Source organism: Nicotiana tomentosiformis, chromosome 5, assembly GCF_000390325.3.
Source record: "Nicotiana tomentosiformis chromosome 5, ASM39032v3, whole genome shotgun sequence".
Taxonomy (NCBI): Eukaryota; Viridiplantae; Streptophyta; class Magnoliopsida; order Solanales; family Solanaceae; genus Nicotiana; species Nicotiana tomentosiformis.
Genome location: NC_090816.1, coordinates 75145733 through 75157979, shown reverse-complemented (window position 1 = coordinate 75157979; position 12247 = coordinate 75145733).

Below are 12247 nucleotides of genomic sequence, written 5' to 3'. Positions count from 1 at the left end.
TGGACGTGGTTATTAGCAAGAACTTATTGAATCTATCGTTTGGGCTCATAATAAATTAAAAGTTGCTCCTGCTACTCAGCCGAGAGCCTACTCCATGCGTTTATTATTCGCACATTCATGTTCTGAAATTGATCCTTAGATACATGTAATTGTGTATCATTTTAGGTTACTGTTTGTTGATATTTTTTTGACTTTTGGTACGCTTAATTAAACGGTCTCATCTATAATCTGAAGTACCCAAATTGTTATTCCAAGATTGGGTCTCTTCTATTGCTCTAAAAAAATTATGTTGTTTTCAATATACTGATCAGTAGGTGTAAAATGGAGGATGCAAAAAACAACTCAAAAAAGAATAATAAACAGAATGTGCGTGGAAGATAATGTATGACGCAGAAGGTAATTGGGTTATGGTGCACAGTGTATTAAGCACATCTTCTTGGAAAAAAAATGGAGTTAAATAATGTTGAGCAATGTCACTGCGAAATACCAAGAAATAAAGGAGCCAAAAGTTTCAAACAAGACTGATTTAATTATAATTTTATCTCACAGTAACATAAACCAATACGCATCTTCCAATGGTAAAAGCATCAAAATGTGCTACGAACTATTAAGTGACTCCTATGTTATATGATGTTCTGGTCTAATTTGTATTTCACCTTATATGAGCTAATATCACTTTTTAATTCATTCTTTCTTTCTTTTGATCTGTGACCATACATTTTGATTCTAATGCAAAATGGTTATCAACTAATTGGATTCAAAAAATTCTGGCTTATACATATGAAGTACTAATCTTTCTAAACAGCCACTACATATATGTTCAAGATTTACAAGACTCAGGTTAAAGAGTGTCTCAAACAGAATTCTTTAACATCGGCTGGACATTCAGATGTGTCTCTTCGGGATTTTTTTATTTAGTAATGTAAGGTTAAATTATATAAAAACATGTCAGAATTCAGAAAATGGATCTACATTGATAAAAATAGAGTGAAACTAAGAGTTTTAATGAATGAAATTTATGTAGGATTTTCCCTTAAAACAATACAAAGAATGTGTCATATTGTCTAAATGGAAAATTAGATAACACAACCACATCCTTTTATTTGGATGTATTTTTCTGTATTATATTCTTTTGCTGGATTTGAGTCATGCATAAGTTTAGTTCAAATACTTCATCATGAAGAATGAAGATAAATTTAATCCAAACAGGTCAGAAAGGATCTCTCTCTATATATATATATCTATCTATATCTATATATATATATATATATGTGTGTGTCGATAGTTGATATAGTTGCAGATAGCATTAGAATAAATGTGTGCTTTTGGAATCTTTATCATGCAGCCTCCTATGTGTTTGATGAAATAATGATTCCATGTCTGTCCTTTTCGCACAGTTCTTATTCATGTCTATGTTTCATAAGAAAATGGAAACTATATAGTGTATATTTTGAAACTGCTCAGCCCTTCAAATTAGTCTCTTCTCGGAAAAGGAAAAAGAGACATGATGTGGTAATATTTAGAAGCTGTTGCAAGGGATCATCAAAGGAAGCAACAGAGCAAATATCTAATGAGCTGCAACCAGAGCACAAAACAAGAAAAAGAAGATAAGAAAGAAGATGAAATTAGTGGCCAGACCAAACAATTTAACATGTAATTCACAATTGATAGAGCTGGAGAGACAAGAACAACTTGCAGGTAAGATGGTTGCGACTGCTCCTATCAATTCTACTGGATAGTTCACTTCAACCCCAACCCTCTTGTGATGATGCTGTAACACATGATGTTGCCGTACTAAAAGAGATATCGTAAGTCGTGAGGAGAAAATTAGAGGGGAAAATTAGGATGCGAGTGAAGCATCAACCAGATCATAATAGCCAACCTGCAAATTAGGAGACATATTTTATAAGCCAAGCTAAACAAGGGTGCTGAACAGATAAGAAGATATAGAAAGATGGAAATAGTGGTATACAGAGTGATGTACACGACATTTTACTCATAGACTAAGAACAAACTAACAATGCAAGGAAGAAAATGAGAAAATTAGGATGCGAGTTAAGCATCAACCAGATCATAATAGCCAACCTGCAAATTAGGAGATATATTTTATAAGCCAAGCTAAATAAGGTGCTGAACAGATAACAAGATATAGAAAGATGGAAATAGTGGTATACAGAGTGATGTACAAGACATTTTACTCATAGACTAAGAACAAACTAACAATGCAATGAAGAAAATGAGACTTCGAATATACCTTAAGCAACAATTTTGATCAGGTAATGAGTAATGTAGACCTTAATGGAATTAATGGAGCAGCATATATTTCTACTAATGTGCTTGAACCCACATTCTCTCGACTCTCTTTCAGTTTTCAAACAAACAATGAATAAGATGATCAAGAAGAATGTTATATCAATTATCAACCTATAAGTAATGTTTAATAATGCAACATGATGTTTAATAGATTGTTGGCACACATAATATTTTAAAAGCACTGTTGTAAGCGTTATATATTTTATGTTACTACAGATATAGGTGAAAGAAAGTCTTAAACTATTTTTTGCATCAACGAATTCCCTGTTAGTCTTTATAATAAAGGGTTATATGTTTCTATTTCTGGTTATCTATTTCTGATATAGTATTTTCTTGCATAGTTTACATCTTTTTGTGTGGGAAGAAACGGATCTATTAGTAGATTACCAGAAAATCAAGGTACTCCTGTTTATCCTCTATTTGACCTTACATCTATACATGTCCATGGCCGCAATGTTGATTGTGCTTACCTGCTTTTTGAAGATAACATAAGACTTATATTATGCTGCGTTTTTCAGGAGGACGGAGGCTGACTACTAAGTTGGTGACTTTAGCTTTGCACACGGGATTAAGGTGTGTCTTTATGTTCCTAGAGATGCAAATATTACCTACATATTCTGAGTGTTGCGTTTCACATATATCTATGATAGCAGACTATACTTTTTTGAATTGTATAAGAGTAGAGACATGCAGTGTTCTTATGTCATCTTTTGCACATATTATATAGATATGTGTAAACAGACAGTTTAGGTCGTTAGTTTCTCTTTTTGATTAAAAGTGGAGTTGTATTGCCATTAGCACCAGAATACTTGTGAAAGAAAAATTAGCTGAATACCTAATTAGTACGTCAAATGACTGATTAGGTATTGATCATATTTGAACTTTTTCTCCTGTTTATGTTCATTCATTCCTCTCATTTAAGGTGGTGGATGATTTTTGGAATAGAAAAGGGCTGGCAAGGAGAAAGAAGAAGCAGTGGAATACTGCATACTACTAAGTTGTTGGAAGTGCTGGAATGAAGAAGAGCTAGCCAGGAGAAAGAACCAATGGAATACGATATGATAATTTGAAGAGTAGAACATGAAAATGAGGCCGAATCAATTCTTAGAGATGTTAAAAATATTACAAGATTAGTCAGGGTTATACTTTTCTCGGATGTACTTATGTACTCTTTGTTGTTACTGCATTTACAAAAGAGTGTTAGTGCTACTTTTATGTATATGAAATACCTTACATTCTAAAAAAACCATACCCAAAATGGAACCAAATTATCCAATTCAAAGCTTCCATGTTGGGCCCGTGCATTGCACGGGCATCTACTTCAGCTGATAGCAGTACACTCTTTTCAGCTGATTTGGTGAGCCCCACTTTATTTCGGAGTCATGTATCTTTTGTTTCTCATGTACAATGTTTTGAGTTATAGCCGGAGCCTTGTAGCCGTCATTTCCATATTACTCTTCTATTGTATTTAAAGGCTCCGTAGACAGGTTGTGGGTTATGGTTAATGTTGGGAATTGAACTAGAAATGTTGGTACTTGGAAATTATATTTTTATTAATTCTATAAACTCGTAATGTTTTGGAAATTATGAATGAAGCTACTAATGGGAATGAAAAGGGAGTTGTAAATAAAATCTTTTCAGTGATTGATTAATGGAGTACATCTCCTCTTTATTCATGGATGAGTTTGGGTAGAAGTAAATCTAATAGGCTTGCTCGGCCGGGTTCTCTCGGTTGAGCGCCGGTCGCGCTCCCTGAGTTTGGGGCGTGACACATTTAAACATAAGTGTTTGTATATTACAAGCATAAGTCAAAAACCTAAGTCACCTATGTATGATCAGATCTTCAACAATTCAAATCAAAGTGAGATTTTGCAATTATAATAGAGTATGGTACAATTTTTCCAAGAATATCATATGGATTTTTTCCTACTCCGATCTTGCCGTTATGTGTTGTCGCAATTGACGTGTGTTAAAGGGATTGTCAAGAGAATCGGTTCAGGTATGTTAAGGTTATCCCTTCTTTATTTTTGGTATGACCCAAATGATACTGAAAGAAACGAGCAAACCCACAGTTTCTATAAACGACTCTATTCCTAAAAATATTAGGGGTGTCTATATTCTTGATTCCCCATGTGAATTATTATTATATCTTCTGTTCATGGGTCTTAGAAAAATACGTATTTGATAAAATTTATCCGACAGGCATATTATTTTTATGACATTCCGAAAAAATCTTATTAACGTATTTCTTAAGGAATATTATTTTTATGACATTCCGAGAAAATATAATTAACATATTTCTTATGCGTTTCATGCATTTATACATATACATTGACCCATGACCAGATGGCGTTATATACGCGTATATATGTATATTCTATGTATATGGGATATGGGAAAAGGTTATGGCGTTATATACGCACCATCGCTTGATCAGCTGGTATATGTTGATGATTTGCCCACAGTGGCCGAAATGATATGATGGGATGCCCTCAGAGGCTTGATGATGTTATGAACGCATGTACCAATGCATGGTATGATATTTATACATATATGCATGACATTATAAAAATGAAATGATTCACAGAGTTATGCAGACGTACATGTCGAGTCTTTTACTCCATGTTTCTCTCATGTCTATTATTTACTGATTTTCATTCCTTACATACTCGGTACATTATTTGTACCGACGTCCCTTTTGCCTGGGGATGCTGCGTTTCATGCCCGCGGGTCTCGATAGACAGGTCGAGAGTCCTCCAAGTAGGCGATCAGCTCAGCGGGAGATGTTGGTGCACTCCATTTGTTCCAGAGTTGCTTATGTGGTTAGTATGATTAGGACATGCACTGATTAGTATGGCGGGGCCCTATCCCGACCTCTATGACATTTATGTACTCTTAGAGGCTTGTAGACATATGTCGTGTACGTGAAAGATTTTACGGCCTTGTCGGCCTATGTTTTGAGTTTATAAATGATGATATTGGCCTATTAGGCCCGTATGCCACGTGTATATGATAATGTAATAAGAAAGATACATTACGTTGGTACTCGGTTGAGTAAGGTACCGGGTGCCCGTCGCGGCCCATCGGGTTGGGTGGTGACAAAAGTGGTATCAGAACAGTTCTGTCCTAGAGAGTCTACAAGCCGTGTCTAGTAGAGTCTTGTTTATGGGTGTGTTGTGCACCACACTTATAAGCAGGAAGCTACAAGGCATTTAAGACTGTTACTCTTTTTTCTTACTCTAGATCGTGTGATAGAACTCAGTTGTAAGAACTCAATTTCCTAAACTCTATCTTATTCATAATACGATGATGCCTGCATCCAGGAAGAAGATTGGTAAGAAATATAGTTGTGGAAGAGTTGAGTCAGAGGAACTCGATTTTTGCATCATGCTTATGATGGATAAATATGAGGTATTCAACAGATCATGTGTTGATAACGACTAGGTCGGGAATCCAAGCTAGAGTAAGAGTTTGAAAAGTAAATGCGGAAGCAATAACAATAAGGAATTGAACAACTAGAATTAAAGGGCAGAAAATAAAGGATATGGAAAAATTCAAGGAAAGAATTCCAAGAACTTCCAAGAACGCAAGTTCAATAGCCTTGACAAGATCAAAGCAACAACGCCTTGATTTATTGAAGAAATCAAACGCCTTTACTTAAAAGCAAATCAAAATAATAGATTCGGATCTTGACCGCTTTACGAGTAACTTGAGAAAATAATTAATAACTAGTATTAATCGCCTTCTAAAAATACCCCAAAGGAATCAAAGATATCACAATAGAGAACTAATCTTACTACCCTGAACTATGAACTAGTAAAGGTTGAAAGATAAATCTCAAAGCACAAGTAACAAAGGTTCAAAAGAACTTTCAAAGTATGATATACTTAATCAATAATGAAGTCTTTCAATGAATGAGAAGAACTCCTTATTTATAGAAGTACTAAGGCATAAAAAGTCATTACAATTAGGTAGGGTGGTTGCCAAGGAGTAACAAAAGTCATTAAATTAGTTAGGGGGCTGCCAAGGGGTAACAAAGTCATTAAAATTAGGTAGGGTGGTTGCTAAGAAATAAAGAAAGTCACAAAATTAGATAGGGGCGGCCAAATCCCTTTGGGGCAGATTTGAGCCTTAAAACTTTTAGTTTGGGCCATTGGTTTGGACTCCAATTGGGCTCCATTTAAAACACCCCCATTTAGACCTCTTTTAAGCTCATTTTGGGCTCTTCTGGATGCCCTTTTGCTAGATTTCAAGGGCCGAGTTCGGGACCCAATCTTCCTCTTGGATTTCAATTTGGGCCACCAAATAATTGTAAAACTTGTATAATTTATCTCCTTTGGTCTTGAGCTCGTCCTCCACAATTAAAAGCTTCTTTATTTACACTTGAAGTTTAATTGCCTTGTTTTGCAACTCTTTAGCTTGAGATTCCAAAGCTTCATTCTTGTCCTTGAATAGAGTTGAGCTTTTTAGGATGCTATCATGTGTGTACTAAGACGTGTAAGCTTCTTGATAAGGATCTCTAAGGCAGGAATGTCTATCCACTCTTACGGTAAAAAGGAATAAGAGAATCGGAAGGTAGACACAAGTTTCAGCAAGTAAAAGAAGTAAGGTGAAGAAGGGTGGGAGGTACACAGTTAATGAAGATTAACAGTATTTACAATTCAAGCAGAGAAATATGAGCATTTTTGAGTTACCTTCAACAATAATAGAGGTATGTACAATTGGCTATACCCATCTCATTTATGCCATACGGGGGTCGGGATCTAACTGGGGTTAGGGTAACCCAAAATGGTAAATGGATTGTTAGCGTTAGCTGACATTTTCGAAGGATATTACAGAGGTGCTAATAGATCTCCTTCTGAGACACCTAGAGAGTGCACTCTAAAATAGTACAGCTAGATATCAATTCTACAAAGATAGGCACTGGAAGCCTTGAAGGGATAAATATTACCTTAGTATAGCTCCCGTCACTAATGGAGAAAGAATGTTAGGCAACCCAAAGAGTCAGTAGATGGAGCAAGGGGAGCTAAAAGCAAAAGAATGTCTTGTTCGAGTTTTCAGAATAAAGTGATAGACATAAATGTTAGCGAAAAATAAGAAAAGAGTTAATAAAGCATTATGAGTACGATATGATACATGGATGACAATGGTAGATCAAAAGATGGCAGTATTACAGAGTCTATAGTCAAGTGAAGAAAAAGACGAGAGGTGATAGGCCTTGAGATAACAAAAGAGTATAGGCCATAAAGTCATATCCTCATTTCCAGAAATAGGTTTGTGACTCCAACGCGACTAACAGAAGGAAAAGTTAGACCCCAGAGTAATAGAAATCAGTATGGGCTAGTGAACAAGATAAACTAAACATGAACTAGGGACTAAATGATTTGATAATGGTCGACATCATGAGAATTTCAGATTGCGTTCTGGCGATAATAGAATGGACAATAGAAGAAGATTCATAAGAAATTCAGAGAAAGGTCATTCAAGAAGACGCTTCCCTAAAACAAGCAATGTGAGCAAAGTTAAGCTTAAGGGAATGTAAGTGCCAATTACACTAATTGTCACCATCACTAGGAAGGAATTTTGTTATCCTTGGTACATAAGGATTACCGCAAGGCGAGTAAGGGTCATCGATGATGTGAAAGGACGCCCAAGATGAAGAGGTAAAATATCTATAGGTAGGTCATCATAGCTCCAACTCTTAGTGCTCCCCTAAAAGGGGGGAATATGGAGTGATGTGACATTAAGTCAGAATTAAGTGGTTCTAGTAATTATTGAATGATAAAGGAAAAATGCGATAAAAATAAAAAAGGAGTGAACTTGCACTTACCCAATCCTATAAATATGCTACGATTCCAGAACATTATGCAAGCACGACGTCAAGGAGGGGAAGTAAGGGTTTCTGCCCGAGATGTTATTGATAAATAAGGAGCCAGTGCGAGACGTAAGTTAATGCAAAAGAAAAAAACCAAAGAAAGATTATGCGGAATATTGATATGAGAATGAGCCAACGAGTAGTTAGTAGTTGATCCAGGAAGAGCCTAGTTATGGCTAAACAAGAGGACACAGACAAATCAACAGATTGTGCAAGATGAACATAGTGAAACCCAACATGGGGAATTCAGTCTCGCAGATATGACATTGTGTTACTTGAGAAATATTCATATCGGAGTCGGGGTAGTAAAGGTACTGTATGAGTGTTACAAAAATAAAAGAGAGTCCCACTGGGAAGACAGTCAAAATATCAGTTCAAAAGCAGTCCTACAAGCATAAGGGCGTGGAAGTAAATAACTATGGATAATTATAGGCAAGGAAGGACATCAAAAGGTCTGTCGAGTATACGATGTAATAAGCTCGTAGCTTTACAAGAGTCAGAGGGTCCTCCCTAAGTACGACAATGAAAGACTAGCTGAGGAAAAGGTCTTGTAACAACAGTCTCACAACAACTTAAGGAAGTGGCACCTAGTGTGGCTAATGAGCGGGAAATGAAACCAAAAGTAATATTCAAGATCATATGAGTTGCACAAAAATTCCGGCATACGTGGGAACAAAGATAAGCTAAGCATGCATGCAACAAGGTGGCAGAATGACCAGGAGAAGTAATAACTTACGTTTAAAGGAAGCTTATAAGGAACAAAAGGGAATATGCACTTAAGACCTAAGAATGATGTCCATGCACCATATATGTTGACGTTCATACAGCCGTAGAAGACTCCGGTATAAGTTAAAAGAAAGAATTGAGCCTAGGGCATAGACAAAGTATTGAATTATCAAAAGATTATATCATGGATATTCCATAGCGCCAATGAAAAGCTAAAGTAATAACTAATACCGTGAGCCACAGATCAAAAGATAGCTTAACCCTACATAAAGGCTGATCAGAAGGAAGAAGAAACTAAAGAGTTACATCAATGAAGTAAACCAGGAGTCTGAAAATTGGACCCAGAAAATTATAGAAATCGTGGTTGAGAATATTGCAGAATCACTCTTAATATCATAGGTACAAGACAGATAGTACAACAACCATATTCTATAACGGCTCTATGATAAAGCAAGTTAGAAGAGTACCAGCCTCATCAGAAGTCTGTATGGAGCTTCCACCGGATTGTATAGGCACCAGAGGTGCAAGTGTTATAATAGAGCTTCAAGTTATGGACGTGAATTATACCTATGTGGAAGGGAGGTCATGAAAGAGATAAAAGATACGATGCGAGATTTTAAGGTAAGTAAGGTAAAGGTGAACAACGTACAAGATACTCAAAAGCAGAAGGTTAAGAATAGTCCATGCTCCAGATAGAAGGCTAGAAGCACTAGGATTCAGTATCCAGGAATGATAATGGCGTCGTTAGTGGTATATCTTCGAACCTATGGTTTTTAAATATCGAAAGGTCTAGCTAAAAGAGTAAAGAAGAGTTTGAGACAATGTGATGTCTCACTTGATGTTCCAGAATAACATAAGGAAATCTATGGTGCAAGCAAGTTGAAAGAAGGTTGCAAATAGTATAAATATATACGTAGAGGTCGCAAGCTAAAGTATAGTAAAACGACGAAGTTTTATGACAGGAGTAAGGATGAGAAAGGACAAGTAAGAAGGTGACGAGAATGGATAAGTCCTCGAGATTAAGCTCATGAAAATAAGAGAGTTGATGGTTTTTCTAAGTTATAGAAAGCTCAGTATAGCCTGAATGAACTCAAATGAGTCTAAGACTAATAGCATCTAGAATGGAATGAGGGTGTGATTGTGATAGATAAAGGATGACGTTTGGGCCTTCGATGGAGTAATGAATTGAAAAGGATTTCATGAATTGTACAGGATTAAAATACCCATGTAAGGTGAGTCATATTAGGATGCTATAAAATACGGTTATGAAAGTATAGTATCGCCCCTAGGTGGATTAATCTAATTACTCCAGATGTCCCTGATGAGACGTGAGCTCTAGTGGCAGTGTTACATAAGAGATCAAGTTATCAGTGGTAGATGATAGATCAATATTAAGGTGAATCAACAGTGGATGGATAAAAGTCACAAAGTATGAGGTGAGATTAGGCCGTCATTCTTAAGATGATCAAGTAATGAGGAAGCATTAAAGGATTTAAATTTATACATATGGGATAAGTAACGAAAGTAGTTAGAGTTTGGTAGCAGACCTCAGTAATGATAAAACGAAGTAAGAGTTATCGTATAATATGTCCTACCTTGATGCAGTAAAGTCATACGGATGGATAACCAAGTCTATGAAATAAGATATAACAATAATGGTAAGTTAGACAAAGTACTGAGCGAAGAACTTCAGTATACCTATAGATGCCCAGAGGGACATCTTATTAAGCTCTGTATACGTTTGCGAAATAAGGCCTAGAGATTGACTAAAAGCTAGAGGAAAGAAGAGAGAAGAGTCGCATAGGTGCGCATACAAGGAAAAAGTCGTACAAGCTGTGTGATAGAAGGTAGAAACAGTTACGAGATTAGAAGGATTTCTACCACAAGTCGAGGTATGAGAAAGAGTCCTAAAGGGGGGAATGCCCTGGCCTTTGGAATTATTTACAGAACAATTGCCTAAATGGCAAGAACCATATTAAAGTATTCGCAAGAGCTAGGGATTATGAGAATGATAAGTGCATCAATCAACATTCGAGGACGAATGTTCCAAAGGGTGGAATGATGTTACACCCCATATTTTCGTACATGAAAGTATTCTATAAATAAATTAATGGAAGCTCAGAAATGAGATGTTACATCCTGCATTTTCGAACGTTAAAGTTTCATCATAGGTTAATTGACGCAAGTTCAGGAATAAAATTATTTTGTGATTATAAGCATTATGCTATTTTAAACAAGTGATGAGTAAATTGGTGAAAGTGAGAAGGTAAGCAAATCGAATAAAATGAATTTCGTCAAAATTTGATATTTTGGGATAAAATATGGCCCGAGCTAAAATACTCGATATTTATGGACTATTACCATACAAGGTACCAGATGGCCATGATAGTGAGGTGTATAAGGTATGCTAAAAATGAGCAATATCTTAAGTAATTTGGGATAATTCTTAATTATGTGAATAATTGGTTAATTATTGGGTAATGGGACATTACCTAGTTAATTAAGGAGTTGTGGGTGATTAACTAAAGAATGTGGTTGAGATAAAATATCCACCACGTGGCAGCAAACTAACTCAAAAATTGTGACTCATAAGTCACTATAGGTGGCAAGTCTTAAAGAAGTAAGTCATTTCCATTTTAATAAAGGAATGACACGTGTACGTGAGTCATAACTATCCCTTAAGAAACATAAGTCAAAACACCCATTCTTACATGCATTTAAACATAAGTGTTTGTGTATTACAAACATAAGTCACGAACCTAAGTCACCTATGTAAGATCAGATCTTCAACAATTCAAATCAAAGTGAGATTTTGCAATTATAATGGAGTACGGTGCAATGTTTCTCAAGAATATCATACGAATGTTTCTCTACTCCGATATTGCCGTTACGTGTTGTCGCAATTGACGTGTGTTAAAGGGATTATCAAGAGAATCGATTCAGGTATGTTAAGGTTATCCCTTCTTTCTTTTTCGCATGACCCAAATAATACTGAAAGAAACGAGCAAACACACAGTTTCTATAAATGACTCTATTCATAGAAATATTAGGGGTGTCTATATTCTTGATTTCTCATGTGAATTATTATTATATCTTCTGTTCATGGATCTCAGAAAAATACGTATTTGACAAAATTTAACCGACAGGCATATTATTTTTATGACATTCCGAGAAAATTTTATTAACGTATTTCTTAAGGCATATTATTTTTATGACATTCCGAGAAAATATTATTAACGTATTTCTTATGCATTTCATACATTTATATATATACATTGACCCATGACCAGATGACGTTATATACGCGTATATATGTATATTATATGTATATGG